Source organism: Scyliorhinus torazame, chromosome 10 (genome assembly GCF_047496885.1).
Source record: "Scyliorhinus torazame isolate Kashiwa2021f chromosome 10, sScyTor2.1, whole genome shotgun sequence".
Lineage (NCBI taxonomy): Eukaryota > Metazoa > Chordata > Chondrichthyes > Carcharhiniformes > Scyliorhinidae > Scyliorhinus > Scyliorhinus torazame.
Genome location: NC_092716.1, coordinates 154,297,909 through 154,324,847, shown reverse-complemented (window position 1 = coordinate 154,324,847; position 26,939 = coordinate 154,297,909). Strand labels below are relative to the sequence as shown.

Here is a 26,939-nt window from a genome sequence, read left to right as displayed (position 1 = left end):
CACACGAGTTGAACATTCAGGGAGTGGAACCACTTCCTGTTAATGAAGGGCACTTGCGTGCCATCAATTACCTGTAGACCTGAGACATCCCGGCAATGGCAAGGAATCCTGCAGCCTGGGCATCTTGGTGGGCTTCATCCAGCTCCAAGTTGATATAGTCTGCTGCCTGGGCATACAGAGAATCTGTGACCTCGCGGATGCACTTGTGGGCTGTAGCCTGTGAAATGCCGCACACGTTCCTGCTCGAGCCCTGGAATGAACCAGTGGCATAGAGTTTCAAGGCTGCGGTGACCTTCTTGGCCACTGGGAGCGGGTGTCCCTCCTCATCCATGGGCTGCTCAGTCTGCGAGGACCTGGCATAGGTGCCGCGTTGTCTCTTTTTTGAGACAGAGTCTCCTGCAGCACATGCTGTTCATCATCTCCTTGAACACCTTGGGCCGTCGCTGGCATTCCTCTCTGGGTTCCTCCTTGGCCTGATGGATGGCCGGGTCTTCAGGGTGGGCAGTGGTCCCCCTGCACATAGGGTGCCACCTCCTGCCTGCGTCAGCGCTGCTGCCTTCTCCAGGGCCTGGCTGCCTGGACTGCCACCAGTATCATGAGGGCAGCCTCTGCAGGACTGACACCACCATCCATTTTGGTTTCTGTAAGGAATTGGAGACGGAGAGAGACCTGCAATTGGTTAGGGCTTCCACCCGGGACCCTCAAATGCCTCAAGCCTCACTCACGTGTCCCGCGTTCTCTCAGAATGCCATCCACCGAGCAGTTGTGCTGGAGAACCTTGCTCTGCACACTCACCCCTGGCCACAGAGCCCCTAGACCCAGATCCCTGCTAGAAATATTAGGGAGACGATGCTCAGGTGCCCTTCTCTGATTCACACACTGACACTTTGTCGGGGGTATCTCCAGTGCTGAAGCCCAGCACTTGAATGTTTGATTTTTGGCTGCTGTCTCTGTGGTTCTGAAGCTTCTGGAGTTCAGGCAAACTGTTGAGGCTTCAAAGTTTCATCAAGATGTGATGCAATAATCATTGCTTAAGACATAGCATGTGGACCCACAAGATTCCACTTGAGAATATTTTGTTTATTAAATCGTCAACAGTGACTTCCGGTGGTGGCCATGAGGGAGTAGGTCGCACATTTGGCAGCTCCCGCTTGTGATAGACTTTTTGGACCTTTTTCTCCCGACTTTATTCGGAATTTTGTTGAGGGGCCGATGGTGGATGGGTCTGTGAGGAGGAATCCCACCCAGTATATGGAGACACGGTACAGGAGTGGACGTAAGGAAAGGAAGAACCGAATCGAGCAGGCACGTGTAGATTCTGCAGCAAAGGAAAGCATGTCGGGTCTGCAGAGTACTGGCTCGGCGGCCCAGTGGACACCGGACCAGCTGGTGGAGTTTATTCGGGAGGGCTTTGCCAAGCAAAAAAAGGAATGCCTGGACCCGATCAAGGAGTCGATCACTCGGTTGGAGCAGAGACTGGAAGCCCAATATCGGGCGGTTCGAAAGGTGGAGGAAACGATGGCTGAGCATGAGGAACACCTAACTGCGCTGGAAGGCGCAGGTGGGGCTGATGAAAGAGCAACAGAAAAGGTTGCCAGGCAAGGTGGAGGACCTAGAGAATAGGTCCCGCCGGCAGAACTTGAGGATCGTTGGCCTCCCTGAGGGATGTGAGGGAACGGCAGCACAGGCTTATGTGGCGAATATGCTCGAGAAGTTAATGGGTGAGGGGCCACTTTCTAGACCCTTTGAACTGGACAGAGTGCACAGACGCTTGTGAGGTTGCCGCGGGCGAATGAGCCACCGAGGGCAATGGTGGTACAAATGCACAGATTCCTGGATAAGGAGCAGGTTTTGCGTTGGGCCAAGCAGACATGGAGATCTAAGTGGGAGAATAACATTCTGTGCATCTACCAAAATCTGGGCGTGGACCTGGCCAAGAGAAGAGCGGGTTTCAACCGAGTGAAATCGACCCTTTTCAAGAGGAAAGTGAAGTTTGGTCTACTTTATCCAGCTCGTTTATGGGTCACCTATGAAGAGCAACAATTTTATTTCGAGTCGCCGGATGAAGCTATGGACTTTGTGAAAAGCAAAGGTCTAGATAGAGACTGAGGTGACTGATCTTTGCTGTAGGGATTCCGCTAAAATTGTTCTTACTTTTGCACTACATGAGAAATGCCTTTTGTAACATTTGTTTTGGGCTGCTGCTAAGTTTTGTGAGTTAACTTTATACTGGCGGGGAAGGGTGGGTGAAGTAACAAGTAAAGAAGCATAAAATCGGGGGGAGGGGAGGGAACAATAGGAGGTAAGATGTCTGCCGCCATGGGGGGGGAGTCACCAAGCCAGCTGGGCGGGTTGGCTCACGGAAGCACAGTGGGAGGAGAGCAGATGTTTTGTTTGTTGAAGGGGGTTGCATTTATTGTGCTGTTAACGGGGAGGGGGGGGGGGGATTGCTCTGCTGGCAGGGGAGGGGCGGTTGCTTGGAGATAAATGGGAGGTTGGGGACGGAGGCTACCGGTGGGCGGGCTGGAGGGAGCGCGGGGCACGAACTGGCCTGCGCACTTCGTCAGACGGTTCAAGATAAGATTCAAGATCTTGTAACAAAATGTACTGTCTGATAATTGTAGCCTGAAGTTCAGCAGTAAATGGGTTATGTGTAACGTCAACTGTAACCGTTCTTTAAATAACTTTTTTTTTCTGAGAATGTGGTGCTACCTCAAGTATCCAGCGACACTTGTTACACTTGAGGTTCCCTATATGATGTCGAGGTTAATGTGCTCTGTTGGATCGCCCATGAACAAGGGTTTAGATTTCAAACTTAAGTGTTACATTTCTTCAAGATGAGGGGCAAGAATTGTTTTGAAAACCAAGTAAGCTGCCCTTTTAAGCTGGTGTATGCAGCTGCTGTTTTGTAGACTATGGCAAGTGAATTGCACAATGATGTTTTGGAAACCTGTTTGAACTGTCTTTAGATACAAGGGTAGTATTCCATGTACATAAGTAAAATGACTTTTCTGGTCTGCTACTAGCCTTGGGTGGGTGAGAGAAGATTTTAGTCCGTTCAGAATAAAGATTACCTATTTACTTTTTGAAATTGAAAAAAAAAGGGTAGGCAGCTAAAGGCCAACGTTAGAAGACTCTTGAATGTAATCATGATGCCCCCAGAGGGAAAGGAGGTGGAGGTAGTGGTTGCAATGGACGCGGAGAAGGCCTTTGACCGGGTGGAATGGAACTATCTGTGGGAGGTGTTGGGGCGGTTCGAGTATGTTTCCGACCCGTTCGAGGGGATTCCATTTGTACCAGTCTGCCATGAGGGACCTTGTCAAAGGCCTTACTTAAGTCCATATAGACAACATCCACTGCCCTACCTGCATCAATCATCTTTGTGACCTCCTCGAAAAACTGTTCTCCAATGTTCTCAAATACTGCACCCGGAGGCCTTTTCTGCAGGAGGTGGACAAGAGGAGAGAGGTCACAAGGTGTCAGGAGGTCCTCGAGACTGACACTGAAGACATTGGGAGCAGATAGGTGCTGCAATAAATGCCACGGGACTAGCCTCAAGAATCTGGATGCAGCGCTGCAAGAAGTTCAACGATGTCACACGAATGGTCAAGATTACTGAATGTATCTTCAAATGCCATGTCCCATCAACTACACAACCAGCCTTACACACTGCTCAATTCAAAATAACTCCATCACTCACCTCCACCTCGCAGCTTATATTCCCTGTAAGCTATTCAACCAGGACAGCCACGTTACCCAAACACATTGCAGCACATTCACTGACACACTTCCCTTTCTCTTGCTGGACAAGGTGGTGCATAACTGCAGGCAGCAGGACCAAATTAGCAGGAAACAGACACAGCTACAAATCCTCATCCCGATGGAGGACTCAGAGCTTGCCATTTTTGGAGCAACTGTGACCAAGGCCATGGCCAGTGGCAAGGCTGAAAGTACTGAAGAGTGATAATTTGCAACTGCAGAAAGTGTATGTATGCCCCACTTCCTTTCCTTCCTCTCTCTTCACCACAGGTCTAGCCTTGTGTCTTTCTCCATTCAGATACCCAACAACATCACCATGTAGTGGTTGAAGAGAAAGAAAGCAGTGATGTAACAATGATGACAATTCCAGAAGACCTTGATTGGCTGGAAATGGTTAAACCCAAGAGGTGGTAAAGTGGTTTGCACTGCTGCCTCACAGCGCCAAGGGCCCAGGTTCCAGCCTTGGCTGACTGTTTGACTTGAGTTTGCATGTTCTCCTTCCTCTGTCTTGATTTCCTCTGGCTGCTCTGGTTTAACACCCAGTGTGGAGAGGGGTGGGGAAGGAGGAGGACCTCCTCGTAAACCTGCTCCTGGGCCTGGAAAAACTTGCCATAAATACGACCAAGGAGGTCATCCAACCTGATTGTCTGCCCCTCTTCTGCGGCTTGCGTTGCCCCATGCGTGGGCCAACCATCTGGTCTCATGTTTTATGGTCCTTTTATTAATGCATACTGGACTTTAAGTTTGTCATTCTAAACATCACTCACATTGATGGACCTCAGCAGGACATTAAATCTCTTCCTCCAGGTTCCTACAATGACCTCTTGGCAGCTTTCACCCTCTGCCTGGCCTCCTCCTGTCACCTGCTGGAAATAGGACTTAGCCCCTTTCACTGCTTGCAAAATGTCAAAGCTGTCAACCCAAACATCTCCCAGTGTCCACCCGATCAATAAGATTCAGGTCAACGTTTCAATTCTATGATCTTTCATCAGAACAGGTTGTGGGCTTAAGTCCCTCTCCAGAGACATTAGTAGAAAATCAAGACAAACATTTCAATGCAGTACTTAGGAGGTGCTGCACTGTTGAAGGGGCCGTCCTGTAGATGAAACATTAAACTGAGGCCTCGTCTTGTGTCTCAGGTGAGCATAAAAGATCTTGAATTTTCAGGATGGTGAGTGCTCGGTGCCGGTCTTCCTGAGGGCGGGATTCTCCGGCCGAACCCACCAGGTGTGACTGGAAGTTCCCGCCCGAGGTCAACGAACCTTTATACGGGCTGCGTGGGGTGGGCGGGTGGAAGAATCCAGCTCTGAGAGTTGGTGGGGAATGAATGCAGTGGCCAAAAGAGGTACTGCAGCACTGTGCCTGAGCCTAAGTACCAGGACCACATTTCAGATAATTACCAGGGGTCCTGTGGAGGGAAGAAGAAGGTAGGGGATGCTCTAGGGGCTGGGAGTGGACAATCACCTCAATGTTGTGGGGTAGGCCGGGTGAGGGAGGAGCAGCTCCCAGGTTCCTGAGGGGAAGACTACCCCAGTCCGAAGGGACCTTTTGCTTCCCGCCACCCCCCCCCCCCCGCCCCCCCCCCGTTCCTGTCTGCGATAGAGGGTGGGAACGCTTGGTCATTGGGTGCCCTTCAGCCTCAAAATTGGGCGGGAAAAGGCCCTTAAGCAGCCATTCAGTGGCCACTCAAGGGCCTTAATTAGCACATGGATGGACTTCCCGTCTGTGCCCCAGCCCACCCCACTGTAAAATTACATCTGGGACAGGAGGGGACGTAAAATTCTGGCCACTATTTCAAAGATGAGTGTGGTGGGGGGGAGGGGCTGGGGGTGCAGTTCTCCCAGTGACCAGGCCAAAATTTATCCCTCAACTGATACCACTAGAACAGATAATCTTGTCTCTTCAATATCTATATCTATATAAAACAGCTTATTCCCCGCTATTACCATACTCCTAAACGACCCTCATATGGTCTGACCTGATTAACACTGCACTCCTGTACACTTCACCCGATGCCGGTGTCTATGTATTTACATTGTGTACCTTGTGTTGCCCTATTATGTATTTTCTTTTTATTTTATTTTATTTTCCTGTACTTAATGATCTGTTTGAGCTGTTCACATAAAAATACTTTTTACTGTACCTCGGTACACGTGACAATAAACCAATCCTATCCAATCCAATCTGTGTGTCCTTGTCAAAGTGACTGTGTATTTCCCACTTTACAACAGGTCAAGAAGAACATTGTTTGAATGTGATGATCTATGATGCTGTAACTCCTATATAGCACGGAGGAGCAGATAGACTGACAGAAGGATGAAAAGCGCATTGGGAAAGAGCATGATAGGTCAGAAATTCTCAATAAATGATTCCATCAGTATGTTTTCCTTTTCAAAGTGTTATGGGCCAGGGTTTAGAACCCCAAAGTGTATCATGGAGTTCACCTGACCCACAACTTTTACTAGATTGTGGTATGGGGAGCACACGGCCCGCTCTACAGGTGTGGTACAGCAGAAATGGAAAAGTATTTTTTTAAGCAAACCAATGTTTATTCTATGAACTCAAGTTAACCTTTTTAAAACATACAGTGAACATCTTAGCAACCATTAATTCAAATACAACTCCCAAAGAATGCAACACTAAGTAATCCTTTAAGCTTTCCTTTTAACATCCGTAAGACTTAAAACACCTTTTACCAGAGGCTCATCAGGTTTAAGTCACTACTGTTATTAGTTTTAAATCACCAGGATCGATTTACAGTCTTTAGATTACAGAGAGAGACTCTAATACACCTTCTGGCTGTGACTGCAGCTATCCAGCTCTGAAAACGAAACTAAAACACACCATGCAGCAAACAGCCTAAAACAAAAGTAAAAAGCTGACAGACAGCCCAGCTGCACCCACTCTCTGACATCACTGCAGTAATAAACACCCATTTCTTAAAGGTACACCCACTACAGATATTTATATACACACCCATTTACAAACACCCATTTTTAAAGGTACTCTCACATGACAAAAGACAGTTCCAACATCCAGTCTATCTCTCCACATGTATAGTGAGAGTAACTGGGTAGAGTTGGAAGTAACAAGTAAAGAAGCATAGAATCGCAGTGCAATAGGAGGCCATTCGGCCTATCGGGTCTGCACAAACCCTCTGAGAGAGCACCCTACCTAGGCCCACTCCTCCGCCCTTCCCCGTAACCCCACCTAATCTGCACATCTTTGGACTGTGGATAGAAACCGGAGCTCCTGGAGGAAACCCACACAGACACGGGGAGAAAGTACAAACTCCACACAGTCACCCAAGACCGGAATTGTACCTGGGTCCCTGGCACTGTGAGGCAACAGTGCTAACCACTGTGCCACCGTGTCACCCTGCAGCCATGTCCCTGTAATGGCTATCAGATCACATGTATTTATTTCTGTATGTGTTCTTAGTTCATCTGCTTTGTTTCAAATGTTACATTTATGCAGATGCTGAGCCTTTATTTTTGTAACAATTAGCTTTTTCTGCTGATTCACTCTTACATCTGCACTCCCTGCAACTCGGTCCCTTCCTGTCAGTTTGTTTATCGTTCAAACAATAATACCTATCTATCTTGTCTTTTTGCTTGTCTTTGATTTACCACATCTTCCCAAATTTGATCCTTTGCCCCACTATTTAGTTTAAAACCCTCTCTACTTCCCTAATTATGTGGCTCTCAAGAACACTGGTACCAGCACGGTTTGGGTGTAGACCGCTATATCCCAATGGACAGCCCCACTTTCCCAGTATTGGTGCCAGTGCCTGACGAACCGGAACCCACTTCTCCCACATCACGTATTTGTTTCTCTAATTTTATGTGCACTATGCCTGTTTCCACATGGCTCAGGTAAAGATTGCCACCTTTGAGGTTCTACTTTTTTAATTTAATGCCTATCTACTCATATTCCCTATGATGAACTTCTTTTCTATTTCTACCTATGTCGTTGGTACCTACATGGACCACGTCAATGGGGTATATCCCTCCCACTGTGAGTTCCTCTAAGTGCTTTGTTATTTATCAATGTAAGAAAAATAAATGTGGATATGATGATGCCTGAAACTAAGGGTATTAACTGAAGATGTTAAAGGTTGCACCAGGAGAAATTGGGGCAGAACGGTGACACAGTGGTTAGCACTGCTGCCTCACAATGCCAGGGCTCCGGGTTCAATTCCGGCCTCAGGTGACTGTGTGGAGTTTGCGAGTACTCCCCGTGTCTCCGTGGGTTTCCTCCGGGTGCTCTGGGTTCCTCTCACAGACTAAAGGTGTGCAGGTTAGGTGGATTGGTTGTGCTAAATTGCCCCTTAATGTCCAAAGGTTAGATGGGGTTACTGGGATAGGGTGGGAGTTTGGGCCTAGGTGGGATGCTCTTTCGGAGGGTCAGTGCAGAGTCGATGGGCCGAATGGCCTCCTCCTGCACTGTAAGGATTCAATGAAATCTCAGAAGAAGCGCCAGAATGAATAAACATGAACAATGCACCTGTTAATGACATTGGAATTATTTCTGAATAGCTTAACTTTGGTTATAATGAAGACAATGAAATTTCATAATGTGTAGTCCAAAGGGCAATAAGTCAACAATAAATGCTGACAGCCCAAGAACAAATAAAAAGAATACTAAATATCACAGCATTAAAGCTACATCAATATTTTATTCATAATCAATTCTGGAGGATATATTGGAACTGCTACATTTAAAAATACAAACTATTAAATAACTCAATGAGTAATGTTCTGTAAAAGCAAAGTCACTTAATATATTACTGGTACATGTTTTATTTAAGAAACAAAATTGAGAAATCCATTGATTTATTTTTAGCTAAATAAATGTACAGTCACTGAAAGACCATCGACATATTTACATACATATGAATGTAAAAACATAGAGATGAAAGGACTGGCTGATCCTGTAGGTTTGTCCAACAGAAGTTTGATGCAGCATTGTCCCCCTCCCCTGCACCTTTGCTCCCCAATTACCCACCCCCACCTTCTTCAGCCACACAATCACCTAAGAGAGGCAAGACAATAGGGGAAAAGATGTGAGGCGAATATGAGAACGAACTGTAGGGTTCTGAAATGATCAGGAGAAAACTCAGGGACACATTCCACAATACACACCTGCCTTCTGTACAAAGTTATGTTTTTCATTCTTGAGAATTCATCTAGGCTTCTTTGAGCTCTTGTTTCAGACGTTCTTGTGGCTCAGTCAAAAGACGTACCAGCGATTTACCTTTGTTCTCTGTTCTTGTGACTTTTACTTCTATCTTGGTCCTTCCTCAACTGGACGGAATTCAAAGCTTGTCTACTTGAACCAAATCTAATCCTTTCATTATCTGAATCATATCTCCTCAAAGTCTATGGGCGCAAATTTCCGGCCTCATCGCTCGAGTGAAAGGAGGCCGGTGAATAGCGGGAGGGGCCGAAAATGAGAACCGCGCCAGGCACCAAACAGTTTGCGATGCAACTGGCCTGCTCCCGTAGGCAAAATCGGGATCTCGCCATAGCATGACAAGAAACCAAGTATCACCACTTAATCTCTATTTCCATACAACTAATGAGAGCCACCCCATATCCAACGGCATCCCATCATTCAGCGGACTCCCCAGCAAGTGCTCACGCTGGCGCCGATTAGTGCTCCTTTTGAAAAATGTGAACCTGGCGGAACGGCTTCTGTGGAGAGCCAAGGAGATGAGGAGCCATCTCTGCTCACAGGCAAAGAGCCCGGGGTGCTGGGCTTGCCACCCCAGTGCTTGGTGGGGGATGGGACCCTCAGCTGGGGGTTGGGGAACCTCCGCAGGCGTGGGCCACCATGGGAGGGTGGGGGGGAGGCGTTATGGAGGCAACTGCTCGTGGCATCTTCATGCCAACCGCTGGATCGTTTATCCATTCTGGGGGCAATCCTTCCTGCCCATCTGCCTCAATGACCACCCATAACCCCCGCCGACTGCCGAGGCCTCTGGCCATGTGGCTGAAGACAATTGCTAATAGGGAATTGGCAATCATGGTTAAGTGAGCACTTCACACATCCCAAGTAGATTCCCATGGATGGACGGACCAAGTAGCATGTGGGAGTCATTGCCTAGCATCCCAATCACATCTGAACACCCAGGAGATGGGCACAGCTCCGGGGCATGTTTACAGCCGGAGGGTGGGTGAGTGCCATGGGGAGGGAGTGAAGCCTGAGAGATAGGCCAAGGGATTGGAGGTCAGCACGCATTGCGGAAGAAAGTGACAGAGGCGGCATAATGGTTGTGCACAAGGGTGTTTAATGTGTAATACAATTCCCATTGTCCCAATGGTGCCACCCCTCAACCCCTCCCTTCCCCATCCCCTATCTTCCCCACATCCCCTCTCCCCTTCCCCGGTGCCCTCAGTGATCCTCAATGTGCTTGGCCCTCCTAGCTCTACCGCTACGTCTAGTGTCTCCACATCTGAGGTGGAGGCAGCCAGCTGCTTACCTCGTCCTGTGGCCTTCGATGCCCCTGGCGGACGTCCTCTGGGGGCTCTGGTGCCAGAGGCCCTGGTGCACTTGTCGGCGGTACTTGCACAGCCGTGCCGCCCTGACCCGTGTGCTGACCTCGAGATGCGGCCTCATCAAAGGGGCGGAACCCAGGGGGAGTTGGTGGCCACCGTCGTCACTCCATGGACGGGTCTGGCCTGGCACCCAGTGACCCTCCTTCCAGTTGGTGCCGATAGGGCCCTGGGTTCACCTTGGGACAGATTGGCAGCTGGTTTGAGCCACGGCTGCCCCTGCATCATCTGGCTCTGCCAGCCTTGGCATTGCCCATGGTCTGCACCATCGCATTGACGCCCCCGGCGATGCTCCTCAGTGGATGCGTCAAGCTCCGCAGCACCTCGGCCATGCCCAGCTGAGAGCGGGACATGTCCTGCAGAAACTCATCAAGGTCAGCCTGATACTGGGTCACATCCACAGCGAGTCGGACATTTTGCCGAGACCCTCAGCCATGGCCGTCACAGACTACGCAACACCTTGCATACCTTCACTAATGGTACTGACATTTTGCACCAGGCTCTCCACACGGTCGCCACCCTAGCTTCCTTCGTTGGCTTCAGTGCTATGCATTGTCGGCGACACCTCCTGCGCGTGTAGCCTCTGGGATTCCTCCAAGCAGCTATGGATCTGCTGGAGCGACGCTGACATCTACCTCTGAATGTACCAGCCGCCCCCTATCATCTCCATCAGCTCCGTGTACCTCTGTGCCACAGGCTCAGCATCAGGCTGGGACCCAGCTGGGTTCTGGGATCCAGAAGCCCTCTGAAAGTCTCGCCTGGGGGTTCCTGCCTCCACCAGATATACATCAGCAACAGTGTGGTGCTCAGCAGATTGTGCCCCTGAAGCCTGACCACTATCATGTTCCGCCGAGGTGTTTCTAGCTGTGCTGGTGAAGGATGGGGATGAAATGTGGTCAGTGGGAGGAATGGGTCAGTTAGTCAGTAAGGCAATAACAACTCACGTTTGACAGGTCCTCTGACTGGAGCGTCTGCGGCGTCCGCCAGCCTCCGGGTAGGTGACCGCCTGACCCCGGCCATCCCAGTCATCTCAAGGGCTCGGTCCTTGAAAGAGGTGAGGATTCTTAAGTCCAGGAACCCACCACCAGTCTGGGCCCCAGACGGTTATGGGAGAGCTTTTCCTGAGGAGACACAGAGGGGGCATCGTTAGCTACACGTGTGGCTCACAGTGGTGGTGGGAGGGTGTGTGTGAAGGGAGGGTTGGGGTGGGGGGGGGGTTGAGGGGGACGGCGGTGGAGGGAGGGTTGGTGGTCTCATGGGGAGTTGGAGGGTGGATGCTCTCTTGGGTGGGGGGGATGGGGGGGCATCGGTGTCTACTCACTCTTGCTGCCCGGTGTAAGTCGTTGACCTTCTTTCAGCACTGGAGGCCAGGCCTCCTGGTCACAATCCCCGAGCTCACAGCTGCCGCCACCTCGTCTCAGGCGGCACTGGCTGCCTCGTGGCTGACTCTCCTGGACCCTCGGGGGAACACGGCATCCCTCCTGGTCTCTACCGTGTCCAGGAGCTTCTCCAGGGCTGCGTCGCTGAATCTTGGGGTGGGTCTCCTGATCGCTATTATTGCGAGCTGGCTGGGGTTGACTGAGCAAATGCAGCTTAAGTGCTGCTCGACCATGGTAGCGAAGCTGGCGAGCGCGGTCCCGGCGAATCAGCTGACGAGCCTTCATTTACAGCGAGAAGCCCATGAGCCCTCGTTAAGTGGATCAATTAATGTTGGGTTGTGTTGCCGGCGTCGCTGGGCCGAGAGCCGGGTGTCATAATATACACACAGGTATATGATGGTGCACAGACAGGCAGTGATTGACACACAGGATGACCAGTGAACACACAAAACATAGCAGCCAATCACCAGACAGGACACGACCACTATAAAGCCAGAGGGCACTAGTTTTCCCGCTCTCTTGGGATCCAACCTCTGCGACAGTCAGAGCCCGTGAGCAGCAACTAGAACATACACCATGTGGTCGTAAGATAGTCTGGTCAGGTTAGCCTCAGGTCTCCAGTCAAGTCAGCATAGTGTCAACCCACAGTTAAAGTATGTATGATAGTTAAGAGTTCAATAAAATTGAGTTGCATTTCTTCAAGTGTTGGAAGCCTGTCTCTCTCACTGCTGCAGTAATCCTCCCATAGACTGTTCACACGTAGTCCTCGCAGACCCAACACATCACTGGGAAGCTTGCGGCAATTCCCACTCGCTACCACACTTAGAGCTTTTTCCGGAGAATTGCGTCTGGAGAATCCCGCATTAATGAAGAAAATGGGGTCGCACCCACGCCAGTGGGAGAATGCAAAAGGGTCAATAACGCTTAGAGGGCGGGGCACCATATTCTCCAGTTTCCTCTGGGCCGGGAACCACGTGGGCGGGAATCACTACTGCTACTGACAAGTGGGACCCTGACGTGTTGGGCCTTGCGGTGGGCAAAGGGGATAACTCTTTGAGAGAGTTGCTCCCAAAGTCCATCCGAGGGCCACTCTCCTCCCCCATAATGCAAGACCTGCTCTCCTCACCCTCACTCGACTGCCCCACCTCCCCGATCACAGAGACTCCCTAAATAAAGAGACCCCCTAAATAAAGAGATCCCCAGAGACCCCTGAAATAAAGAGACCACCCGGTCAGGAAACCCGCCGAAAGAGAGATCTTGTCTGGACGCCCCGCAGAAATGAGACCCCTGTCAGAAAGCCGCCCTACATTTCGGGGATGGATGGATGGGAGGAGCGAGGGGTAATGCAAATGAAGGACCTATTCATAGAACATAGAACATAGTAAATACAGCACAGAACAGGCCCTTCGGCCCACGATGTTGTGCCGAACCTTTGTCCTAGATTAATCATAGATTATCATTGAATTTACAGTGCAGAAGGAGGCCACCCGGCCCCCCCGAGTCCGCACCGGCTCCTGGAAAGAGCACCCTACCCAAACCCAACACCTCCACCCAACACCAAGGGCAATTTGGACATTAAGGGCAATTTATCATTGGCCAATTCACCTAACCCGCACATCTTTGGACTGTGGGAGGAACCCGGAGCACCCGGAGGAAACCCACGCAGACACGGGGAGGACGTGCAGATTCCGCACAGACAGTGACCCAAGCCGGAATCGAACCTGGGACCCTGGAGCTGTGAAGCAATTGTGCTATCCACAATGCTACCGTGCTGCCCTTGAGAACAAATAAATCTACACTATATCATTTTACCTTAATCCATGTACCTATCCAATAGCTGCTTGAAGGTCCCTAATGTTCCCGACTCAACTACTTCCACAGGCAGTGCATTCCATGCCCCCACTACTCTCTGGGTAAAGAACCTACCTCTGATATCCCTCCTATATCTTCCACCTTTCACCTTAAATTTATGTCCCCTTGTAATGGTTTGTTCCACCCGGGGAAAAAGTCTCTGACTGTCTACTCTATCTATTCCCCTGATCATCTTATAAACCTCTATCAAGTCGCCCCCTCATCCTTCTCCGTTCTAATGAGAAAAGGCCTAGCACCCTCAACCTTTCCTCGTAAGACCTACTCTCCATTCCAGGCAACATCCTGGTAAATCTTCTTTGCACCTTTTCCAAAGCTTCCACATCCTTCCTAAAATGAGGCGACCAGAACTGTACACAGTACTCCAAATGTGGCCTTACCAAAGTTTTGTACAGCTGCATCATCACCTCACGGCTCTTAAATTCAATCCCTCTGTTAATGAACGCGAGCACATCATAGGCCTTCTTCACAGCTCTATCCACTTGAGTGGCAACTTTCAAAGATGCATGAACATAGATCCCAAGATCTCTCTGCTCCTCCACATTGCCAAGAACTCTACCGTTAACCCTGTATTCCGCATTCATATTTGTCCTTCCAAAATGGACAACCTCACACTTTTCAGGGTTAAACTCCATCTGCCACTTCTCAGCCCAGCTCTGCATCCTATCTATGTCTCTTTGCAGCCGACAACAGCCCTCCTTACTATCCACAACTCCACCAATCTTCGTATCATCTGCAAATTTACTGACCCACCCTTCAACTCCCTCATCCAAGTCATTAATGAAAATCACAAACAGCAGAGGACCCAGAACTGATCCCTGCGGTACGCCACTGGTAACTGGGATCCAGGCTGAATATTTGCCATCCACCACCACTCTCTGACTTCTATCGGTTAGCCAGTTTGTTATCCAACTGGCCAAATTTCCCACTATCCCATGCCTCCTTACTTTCTGCATAAGCCTACCATGGGGAACTTTATCAAATGCCTTACTAAAATCCATGTACACTACATCCACTGCTTTACCTTCATCCACATGCTTGGTCACCTCCTCAAAGAATTCAATAAGATTTGTAAGGCAAGACCTACCCCTCACAAATCCATGCTGACTATCCCTAATCAAGCAGTGTCTTTCCAGATGCTCAGAAATCCTATCCTTCAGTACCCTTTCCATTACTTTACCTACCACCGAAGTAAGACTAACTGGCCTGTAATTCCCAGGGTTCTTCCTAGTCCCTTTTTTGAACAGGGGCACGACATTCGCCACTCTCCAATCCCCTGGTACCACCCCTGTTGACAGTGAGGACGAAAAGATCATTGCCAACGGCTCTGCAATTTCATCTCTTGCTTCCCATAGAATCCTTGGATATATCCCGTCAGGCCCGGGGGACTTGTCTATCCTCAAGTTTTTCAAAATGCCCAACACATCTTCCTTCCTAACAAGTATTTCCTCGAGCTTACCAATCTGTTTCACACTGTCCTCTCGAACAATATCGCCCCTCTCATTTGTAAATACAGAAGAAAAGTACTCGTTCAAAACCTCTCCTATCTCTTCAGACTCAATACACAATCTCCCGCTACTGTCCTTGATCGGACCTACCCTCGCTCTAGTCATTCTCATATTTCTCACATATGTGTAAAAGGCCTTGGGGTTTTCCTTGATCCTACCCGCCAAAGATTGTTCATGCCCTCTCTTAGCTCTCCTAATCCCTTTCTTCAATTCCCTCCTGGCTATCTTGTATCCCTCCAATGCCCTGTCTGAACCTTGTTTCCTCAGCCTTACATAAGTCACCTTTTTCCTCTTAACAAGACATTCAACCTCTCTTGTCAACCATGGTTCCCTCACTCGACCATCTCTTCCCTATTCTTAGAAGGGCGGTTTCTGAGTTTGGAGGAGTTGGGGGGGACGTTTGGAATCCCGCGGGGGGTGATTTCTCAGGTACATGGGATTTCACAAAAAAGGTCTTTCCGGCTTTTCCGGTGGCACCACCCTCCTCGTTGCTGGAGGGGGTGCTGTCGGTAGTGGGGCTGGGGAGGGAGGGTCATCTCGGCGATCTATGGGAGGATTGTGAAGGGGGATATGGTGCCTCGGGGGGGGGGGTTAAGGCTAAGTGGGAGGGGGAGCTGGGGATGGCGCTGGAGGAGGGGTTGTGTTTTGAGGTGTTGGGGGAGGGGGGCGAATGCCGTAACCTCATGTGCGAGGCTCTTGTTGATGCAGCTAAAGGTGGTACACAGGGCGCACCTGACGAAGTCAAGGATGAACCTGTTGTTTGAAGATGTGGAGGATCCTTGTGAGCTATTTGGGAGGGGCCCAGCCAATCACTGGCATATGTTCTGGTCCTGCCCTAAATTGGGGACATTTTCGAGGTTGTTTTTCAGCACCATGTCGGCGATCTTGCATGTGGATTAGGAGCCCAGTCCGTGGGGGCCATATTTGGGGTGTCGAACTTGCCGGAGCTGCAGACGGGAGTGGGGGTAGGTGTTTTAGCCTTCACCTCGCTGATCGCTCGCAGGCAGGTCCTGTTACGGTGGAGGTCAGCGTCTCCACCCAGTCCCTCAGTGGGCTGGGGAATCTATTAGAGTTTTTGTATCTGGAAAGGATTAAATTTGCTTTGAGGGGGGGCGAGTGAGGGGTTCCAAAGAGACGGGGTTTGTTTGTACTACATTTCAAAGAGCTGATCACCGCCAGCTGTTAAGGGGGAGAGGAAGGGCTAAGTGGGGTGTTTGGTTGAGGTTACTGGGGGGAGGGGTTGGGGGGTTTGTGTTGTTTTTTTCTTTGCTATATTCTGTGTTTAAAAAGTTAAATTATCAAACACTTAAAAAATAAAATTGGGAATCGTTTCCTCATTTGCACGCCCCGCAGGAATGCAAATCAGGTGCTATTCAGCTTCTTTGGGAGAACATACTCCCCTAAATGGAGCATTTTCCCCAGCATGTTGTGAGTGGGTGGGGACGAAAGTAGTGTGTGACGTGCCTCAGGCCTCAATACTGGGCCCTGTGTTGTTTATAATTTACATAAACAGCCTGAATTCAAAACTCAATGCAAAGTAGTCAAATTTATAGAATACATCAAATTGCAAAGTGGGGAGTAAGTTGCAAGTGGCAAAACAAATTCAAGAGAACTTTAATTCAGACAAGATAAAGTGCTAAGAAAAGCTAGATCATGAACATACTACGTGAATGGTCTTGAAACAGGTGATAATGAAACTGGAAGACACCTAAGAATTTTAGCGGATTCAATGCTAAACATATCCAAACAGTGCAGAACAGCAATGAACAAAACCAAAAAAATGTTAAACTCTACAGTCAAAACTGTATGATAGGGAAAAGTGGAGATTTAATAGTGCACCTGGAATAACACCGTCATTTCAGTTTGTCAAGAGAAAAGACATTCAACCTTTGGGTGAAATCTGTAGAAGAGCCTCAAGGTTGCTTCTCAGTGTGAATTGTGAGCAAAACAGCTTGGAAAGGAGACATCTTAGAGCAATATAAACATTTGTTACAGATATAGGAACAATTAACCCAGAGCACCCAGGTTCAAGCTAGAGAAGAACTCTGAACTTGAAGTGAATGACATCTGAAGTAAACTTCCAGACAGAATAGAATCATAGGAACAGGAGACGGCCAATTAGCTTGCTGCCCCATGCAATGAGATTATGACTGACCTGTGGGGCACGGTGGCATAGTGGTCGGCACAGCTCCTTCCTCAGGTGAATGATGAGGTGGGTTCCACAACCATATATATAGACAAAGTCAATGATGTAATATGATACTTTGAATGCGAGTCTTTGCAGGTAATTAAGTCTTTACAGGTCCAGACGGTGCGACTGGAGAGCGGGATAACCACAGGTTAAAGAGGTGTGAATAGTCTCAAACCAGGACAGATGGTAGAATTTTGCATCCAAAGGTCTCGGTTGAGGCCGTACTCATGCATATGGAACTTGGCTATCAGTTTCTGCTCGGCGATTCTGCGTTGTCGCGCATCCTGAAGGCCACCTTGGCGAACATTTACCTGAAGATCAGAGGCTGAATGCCCTTGACTGCTGAAGTGTTCCCCGACTGGAAGGGAACATTTCTGCCTGCCGATTGTCACGCGATGTCCGTTCATCTGTTGTCGCAGCGTCTGCATGATCGCGCCAATGTACCACCCTCGGGACATCCTTTCCTGCAGCATTATGAGGTAGACAACATTGGCCGAGTCGCACGAGTACTACTTGTGGAAGCAAAATTGTTGCCAAAGATCCTGGCCACACGGATTGAGGACCGCATCCCAGGGGTGATAGGGGAGGACCAGACGGGGTTTGTTAAGTGGCGATACCTAGGAACCAACATTAAGCAGCCCCTTAATGCAACAATGATGCCTGCGGAGGGAAATGAGATCAAGGTGGTGGTGGCCATGAATGCAGAAAAGGCCTTTGAACCGGGTGGAGTGGAAATATTTGTGGGAGGTCCTGGGAAGATTTGGGTCCAGGCAGGGATTTGTGGATTGGGTCCGGTTGCTTTCTCAGGCACCGTGGTAATCCAGGAAATGACATGCCAGTGAGCCTTACGTCAGTGGTAGGGAAATTATTGGAGAGAATTCTTTGAGACAGGATTTACTCCCATTTGGAAGCGAGTGGGCGTATTAGCGAGGGGCAGCATGGTTTTGTGAAGAGGAGGTTGTGTCTCACTAACCTGATCGAGTTTTTTGAGGAAGTGGTGAAGATGATTGATGATGGTAGTGTCAAAGTCAATATTTTCCCGCTTCTGTAGTAGGAAGATTCAACACACTCGTTAAGACAGAATAACAAGCTTTATTTTTGAAAACAACTGCATGCAGTAATGGCTGAAACTTGAAGTCAGAGAGCAGTCAACAAAACTGCTGTGTCTTTCACAAGTTCCGCGCTTTCACGGAGAATTAGCTCAATATTTATACATTATCATTATCAAGATTATGTGCCAACAGTATAGTCAGGAGTTTGATCGGAAATACAAATGGAAGCATAGACCAGACCATAGAACTTAGAACATAGAACAATACAGCGCAGTACAGGCCCTTCGGCCCACGATGTTGCACCGAAACAAAAGCCATCTAACCTACACTATGCCATTATCATCCATATGTTTATCCAATAAACTTTTAAATGCCCTCAATGTTGGCGAGTTCACTACTGTAGCAGGTAGGGCATTCCACGGCCTCACTACTCTTTGCGTAAAGAACCTACCTCTGACCTCTGTCCTATATCTATTACCCCTCAGTTTAAAGTTATGTCCCCTCGTGCCAGCCATTTCCATCCGCGGGAGAAGGCTCTCACTGTCCACCCTATCCAACCCCCTGATCATTTTGTATGCCTCTATTAAGTCTCCTCTTAACCTTCTTCTCTCCAACGAAAACAACCTCAAGTCCATCAGCCTTTCCTCATAAGATTTTCCCTCCATACCAGGCAACATCCTGGTAAATCTCCTCTGCACCCGCTCCAAAGCCTCCACGTCCTTCCTATAATGCGGTGACCAGAACTGCACGCAATACTCCAAATGCGGCCGTACCAGAGTTCTGTACAGCTGCAACATGACCTCCCGACTCCGGAACTCAATCCGGTTATGTCCCCTCGTGCCAGCCATTTCCATCCGCGGGAGAAGGCTCTCACTGTCCACCCTATCCAACCCCCTGATCATTTTGTATGCCTCTATTAAGTCTCCTCTTAACCTTCTTCTCTCCAACGAAAACAACCTCAAGTCCATCAGCCTTTCCTCATAAGATTTTCCCTCCATACCAGGCAACATCCTGGTAAATCTCCTCTGCACCCGCTCCAAAGCCTCCACGTCCTTCCTATAATGCGGTGACCAGAACTGTACGCAATACTCCAAATGCGGCCGTACCAGAGTTCTGTACAGCTGCAACATGACCTCCCGACTCCGGAACTCAATCCCTCTACCAATAAAGGCCAACACTCCATAGGCCTTCTTCACAACCCTATCAACCTGGGTGGCAACTTTCAGGGATCTATGTACATGGACACCTAGATCCCTCTGCTTATCCACACTTTCAAGAACTTTACCATTAGCCAAATATTCCGCATTCCTGTTATTCCTTCCAAAGTGAATCACCTCACACTTCTCTACATTAAACTCCATTTGCCACCTCTCAGCCCAGCTCTGCAGCTTATCTATATCCCTCTGTAACCTGCTACATCCTTCCACACTATCGACAACACCACCGACTTTAGTATCGTCTGCAAATTTACTCACCCACCCTTCTGCGCCTTCCTCTAGGTCATTGATAAAAATGACAAACAGCAACGGCCCCAGAACAGATCCTTGTGGTACTCCACTTGTGACTGTACTCCATTCTGAACATTTCCCATCAACCACCACCCTCTGTCTTCTTTCAGCTAGCCAATTTCTGATCCACATCTCTACATCACCCTCAATCCCCAGCCTCCGTATTTTCTGCAATAGCCTACCGTGGGGAACCTTATCAAACGCTTTGCTGAAATCCATATACACCACATCAACTGCTCTACCCTCATCAACCTGTTCAGTCACCTTCTCAAAGAACTCAATAAGGTTTGTGAGGCATGACCTACCCTTCACAAAGCCCATGTTTGGTCATATCACTCATACCATTATTTAGTCCTTGGAGGGAACATTGAAAGGTCAGAATAGACTTGTTTCTTCCTGAACTTATCTTGTTTTAAATTCCTACGGCCCTGGGTTATGACGAGTTAGTTTTATCAGGAGTTGCCGAGGTCCGGTGTTTTGGAATGGCTCGACCTTCGCTGATCTTTTCAGACTTCAAGTTATGCAGAGTTGGCCTATGGCCATACTACTCTGAAAATGGTTAGGGCAGCATTCTTTACATGGGCCTGGTGAGCTGGAATGAATAGTTTCAGCCTTTCTTATATTGTATCAAACCTTTTGACCAGTCTTCCCATTGACCAGTTTTCCCATCATGCCATTACTTAATTCGTACCATATCACAGTAGGGCAGTGGATGTTGTCGACATGGACTTCAGTAAGGCTTTTGACAAGGTCCCTCATGGCAGACTTGTACAAAAAGTGAAGTCACACAGGATCAGAGGTGAGCTGGCAAGAAGGATACAGAACTGGCTCAGTTCTAGAAGATAGAGGGTAGCAATGGAAGGATGCTTTTCTGAATGGAGGACTGTGGCGAGTGGTGTTCCGCAGGGATCAGTACTGGGACCTTTGCTGTTCGTAGTATATATCAATGATTTGGAGGAAAATGTAACTGGTCTGATTAGTAAGTTTGCAGACGACACAAAGGTTGGTGGAATTGCGGATAGTGATGAGGACTGTCAGAGGATACAGCAGGATTTAGATCGTTTGGAGACTTGGGCGGAGAGATGGCAGATGGAGTTTAATCAGGGGCTGGTTTAGCACAGGGCTAAATAGCTGGCTTTGAAAGCAGACCAAGGCAGGCCAGCAGCGCGGGTTCAATTCCCGTACCAGCCTCCCCAAACAGCCGCTGGAATGTGGTGACTAGGGGCTTTTCACAGTAACTTCATTTGAAGCCTACTTGTGACAATAAGCGATCTTCATTTCATTTTCATTTCAATTCATTTCATTTCATCCGGACAAATGTGAGGTAATGCATTTTGGAAGGTCTAATACAGGTGGGAAATATACAGTGAATGGTAGAACCCTTAAGCGTATTGACAGGCAGAGGGATCTGGGTGTACAGATCCACAGGTCACTGAAAGGAGCAACGCAGGTGGAGAAGGTAGTCAAAAGGACATACGGCATGCTTGTCTTCATCGGCCGAGGCATTGAGTTTAAAAAGTGGCAAGTCATGCTGCAGCTGTATAGAACCTTAGTTAGGCCACCCTTGGAATATAGTGTTCAATTCTGGTCGCCACACTACCAGGAGAATGTGGAGGCTTTGGAGAGGGTGCAGAGGAGGTTTATCAGGATGCTGCCTGGTATGGAGGGCATTAACTATGAGGAGAGGTTGGATAAACTTGGCTTATTCTCACTGGAGCGACAGCGATTGAGGGGCTACCTGATAGAGGTCTACAAGATTATGAGGGGCAGAGACAGAGTGGACAGTCAGAAGCTTTTTCCCAGGGTGGAGGGGTCAATTACTAGGGGACATAGGTTTAAGGTGCGAGGAGCAAAATTTAGAGGAGATATGCAAGGCAGGTTTTTCACACAGAGGGTAGTGGGTGCCTGGAACTCGCTGCCGGAGGAGGCGGTGGAAGCAGGTACAATAATGAAGTTTAAGGGGCATCTTGACAAATACATGAATAGGATGGGAATAGAGGGATATGGACCCAGGAAGTGTAGAAGATTTTAGTTTAGACGGGCAGCATGGTCGGCACGGGCTTGGAGGGCCGAAGGGCCTGTTCCTGTGCTGTACATTTCTTGGTTCTTTGTTAATTTACAACCTGAAGTGAGAAATAAAGTATAACATTTGCAGATTATATACAGAATGGTAGTTGGCTCACAGAAGAGAACTAAGAAAAGGTTAAATACCTTGGCATATGGTTATCAAATGCCCTTTAATACTCAAATATGTTAAACAATGGACCACAGGACCTGGCAGTCCTGACTGTAAGTAACACACATTCACTTAAATGGCGGCAATGGGGAAAATCAAACCAGCTTGTATTCAGTTATCTTGAATGCTGAGGAATAAAGAAAAGTCAAACATTTTAAATAAAACTATAGAATTTCTACAGTGCAGAAGGAGGCCATTCAGCTCATCGAGTCTGCACCAACCCTCTGAAAGAACAGTCCACCCAGGCCCACTTCCCCGCCCTATCCTCATAAACCCATCTATCCTGCACATCTGTGGATGCTAAGGGACAATTTAGAATAACCAGTCCACCTAACCAGCATATCTTTGGACTGTGGGGGGAAACCGGAGTACCTGGAGGAAACCCACGCAGACACGGGGAGAAAGTACAAACTGCACACAGACAGTCATCCAAGGCCGAACTATGCTTCCGAGGATACATCCATTTTGAGGCACCCTCCTGTTCTCAGGCCTATGGGGAATCTGAGGCTTCATAGTTCCCAGCCTTCTGATTGGACTAGCAGAAATGGTGGCCTGCTCATAATCCTTAATAGATGGCAGGCACATAGGCTGTTTTCGAGGGAATAGCTCCTGGCAAGTGTGGGTTCACAGAACCCCCAATTGATCCCAATATCGGGGTCTGAAAGCCCGCGGGAAAATCCTGCCTTAACTGTCCCGACATCATCAACAACCTGGCTCTCTTGTCAGGAGTCACTTTGATGGTTACATGCAAGGACGATCATGTAAATTAGCTATATAGATATAATTGCTGACATTTCCATGAAATTCAGACTTTACTCAGCCCTGAAATTCAGCTCCTGTAACCTTCACTCTCAATTCAAGACCCCAGTTCAAAGGTCATTGCCCACAAGTCAAGTTCTGTGCTTCAGGATATAACTTGTATTTACAGACCTAGGGGTAACAAAAGGATTTGTGTGATGAGCATGTGACTCAACTGAAATCATAAAGCAGCAATGTTGATAATGGAAGGGCTGTTGGATAATCTATCTTTAAAATGAAAAATTTAATAATTAAAAATTGTGCGAGCTAATAATGTGTTTAGGGAAGACTATTATACACACCATTTAATTTCTTTGATTAATTAGTCATTTCATAATCAAACAAGGTATCCTTAATCTTTGCCTATTTTCTGTATCACACCACTCATTCATCTGTATTTATTCACTCTGGCTATTGCATTTTGAGATTAAAAATTAGAATGTTGATATTGTTAATGTTTCCTTTGCGACTTCCAAACTTTGGGAAAGGATTTGAGTAATTAGACATAACATAAGAACATAAGAACTAGGAGCAGGAGTAGGCATTTTGGCCACACGAGCCTGCTCTGCCATTCAATATGGTCATGGCTGATCGTTTTGTGGACTCAGTTCCACTTACCCGCCTGCTCACCATAACCCTTAATTCCATTCCTGTTCAATGTCTACCTTTGCCTGAAAAACATTAAACAAGATAGCCTCAACTGCTTCACTGGGCAGGAAATTCCACAGATTCACAACCCCTTGGGTAAAGAAATTACTCCTTAACAGTCCTAAATCTGCTCCCCTTATTTTGAGGCTATGCTCCCCAGTTCCAGTTTCTCCTGCCAGTGGAAACTACCTCTCTACTTCTATCTTAATCATTCCCCTTATAATTTTATATGTTTCTATCAGATTCCCCCTCACTCTTCTAAATTCCAATAAGTATAACCCTAGTCTACTCAGTCTCTACTCATAAACTAATCCTCTCAACTCCAGAATCAACCCAATAAATCTCCTCTGCACACCCGCCAGTGCCAGTACATCCTTTCTCAAGTAACGAGACCAAAACTGTACACAGTACTCCAGGTGTGATCTCAGCAGCACCCGAGACAGCTGCAACATAACCTCCCTGCTTTTAAACACTATCCCTCTAGCAATGAAGGTCAAAATTCCATTTGCCTTCTTAATTACCTGCTGCACCTGCAAACCAATGTTTTTGTGATTCATGCACAAGGACGCCCAGGTCCCTCTGCACAGCAGCATGCTGCAATGTTTTACCATTTAAATAATAGTCCATTTTGCAGTTATTCCTACCAAAATGAATGACCTCACATTTACCAACATTGTGCTCCATCTGCCAGACCCTTCCCCACTCACTTAAACTATCTATATCCCTCTGCAGACTTTCAGTGTCCTCTGCACACTTTGCTCTACCACTCATCGTAGTGTCATCTGCGAACTTTGACACAATACGCTTGGTCCCCAACTCCAAATCATCTATGTAAATGTGAACAATTGCGGTCCCAACACTGATCCCTGAGGCACAACACTGATCGCCAAACAGTAAAACACCCATTTATCCCCACTATTTGCGTTCTGTTAGTTAACCAATCCTCTATCCATGCTAATACATTACCCATAACGCTGTGCACACTTTTCTTATGCAACAGTCTTTTGTGCAGCACCTTGTCGAATGCCTTCTGGAAATCCAGATACACCATATCCACCGGTTCCCCGTTGTCCACCGCGCTTGTAATGTCCTCAAAGAATTCCAATAAATTTGTTAAACATGACCTGCCTGGTCAGCCGGCGGAGAGGAACCGTGATGAGAAGAGGATTAAAGCACTTTGAAGTGGGAAGAAAGCGCCACTCAGCCCGGCTCCTGGCCTCATCCTGGCTCCCGGCCTCATCCCCCCCGGACACCACTGCCTTTCCTTGCATGAAGAAGTAGAATATGGAGAATCATGAACTTTCACCAGCGAATGGGTTGGATTGGTAGGATTATATCTGCTAGCAAGTGCTGCAGCCTTTTATTATGTATTTGAAATCAATGAAACTTACAACTAACTGGCTTTGGAGCACATTCAGTGGCACTCGGAGGACCTGGGGAGTGGAGCCTCTTGGACACAGACAGTAACCACCGTCTTGTTTTCTCTCCCATTCTGATTTCATATCTGCAAATCTTCTTATTCCTATATTCACGAACAAAAGCTAATCCCAAGTCCATTAGCTATTGCATTTTCCCAATCTATCTGACCATATTCTGCAATCGTCACCAAGCTTTTGTCGAAGCCTCCAATCAAATCAGCAGATTGAAAATAATTGACACATGAATGGACTTGTCACTTTGTGTTTCAATGAGTGTAACCGCAAATTGAGATTTGAAGCATGGATACCGAATTTGATGTGATCTGTGATGATATGTTTGGCTGTATCTGAAATTCCATCACTGGGTTCTTAAATAATAAAACTTTATTTGGGACCGCACCGATCCTGTAAAGAACTGTGCAAATTGACATTGTTAGAATTCTGTTGGTGTTTCGATATCATTCACCGTGATCCATGGCATCAATCTTCCGAACACACATTTCAGGAATTTTCATTATTTTTCAATGGGAATTCTATGCTCTTTTAGGCCACTTTGGTGGGAAAGGGTTTAATTCCTCATCCTTTCAGATGCTTAAACCTATATTTTAATTTTTTCGCACATCAAATTTTTCTATTTCTGGCAAGATATCTGTTTTGGAATATACAAACGATGCAGATTACATTCACATTAGCCATTTTTGGAAATGGTGTGTTTACAAAATGGCCTTGTGAATAAAGATTATTTGATCATCTAAAAAAAAAAATGTGCTCTGCCTTTCATGTACCTATGCTGCAACTGTCCAATGGGACAATTTCTATCCAGATGTCTCGCTATTTCGTCCTTGATCATAGATACAAGCACTTTTCCCACTGCAGAAGTTAAGCTAACCGACCTATAGTTACCCGCCTTTTGTCTACCTCCTTTTTTAAACAGTGGTGTCACATTTGCTGTTTTTAATCTGCCGGAACCACCCCAGAGTCTAGTGAATTTTGGTAAATTACCACGAGCGCATTTGCTATTTCCCCCGCCATCTCTTTCAGTACCCTGGGATTCATTCCATCAGGGCCAGGAAACTTGTCTACCTTTAGCCCCATTAGCTTGCCCAACACTACCTCCTTAGTGATAATGATCTTTTCTAAGGTCCTCACCTGCCATAGCCTCCTTGTCAACAATTATTGGCATGTATTTGTGTCTTCCACTGTGAAGACCAACACAAAATACCTGTTCAATGCCTCGGCCATTTCCTCATTTCTATTATTAAATCTCCCTTCTCATCCTCTAAAGGACCAATGTTTACCTTCGCCACTCTTTTTTGTTTCATACATTTGTGAAATCTTTGCTATCTGTTTTTATATTCTGAGCTAGTTTACTTTCATAATCTATCTTACTTTTCTTTGTAGCTTTTTTTGTGGCTTTCTGTTGACATTTAAAGATTTCCCAATCGTCTATTTTCCCACTAATTTTTGCCACTTTGTATGTATGCATTTTCTTTCAATTTGATATCCTCCTTTATTTCCTTAGATATCCATGGCTGATTAGCCCTTTTCCTAAAGTCCTTCCTCTTCACTGGTACATATTCTGCTGAGCACTATGAAAAATCGCTTTAAAAGCCCTCTACTGTTTCTTAATTGTCCCACCATAAAGTCTTTGCTCCCAGTCTACCTTCACCAACTCTTCCCTCATACCTTGTAGTCTCCTTTATTTAAGCAGAAGACACTGGTATTGGATTTTACCTTCTCATCCTCAATCTATTTTAAATTCAACCATATTGTGATCGGTCTTTACGAGAGGATCCCTAAGTACGAGGTCATTAATTATTCCAGTCTCATTACACAGGACCAGGTCTAATAGCTTGCTCTCTCATAGGTTCCATTACATACTGTGCGAGGAAACTGTCACGGATACATATTATGTACTCCTCCTCAAGGCTGCCCTGACTGACCTAGTTTGACCAATCGACATGGAGATTAAAATCCCCCATGACAATTGCCATTCTATTTTTACATGCATCAGTT

The 26,939-nt window shown here is 47.4% G+C and overlaps 1 pseudogene; it reads left to right on the top strand.

Annotated features, from left to right (window-relative positions):
* The first annotated feature begins 24,799 nt into the window (after positions 1–24,799).
* Positions 24,800–25,168, top strand: LOC140384886 (lysosomal enzyme trafficking factor-like; annotated as a pseudogene).
* Positions 25,169–26,939: the final 1,771 nt, after the last annotated feature.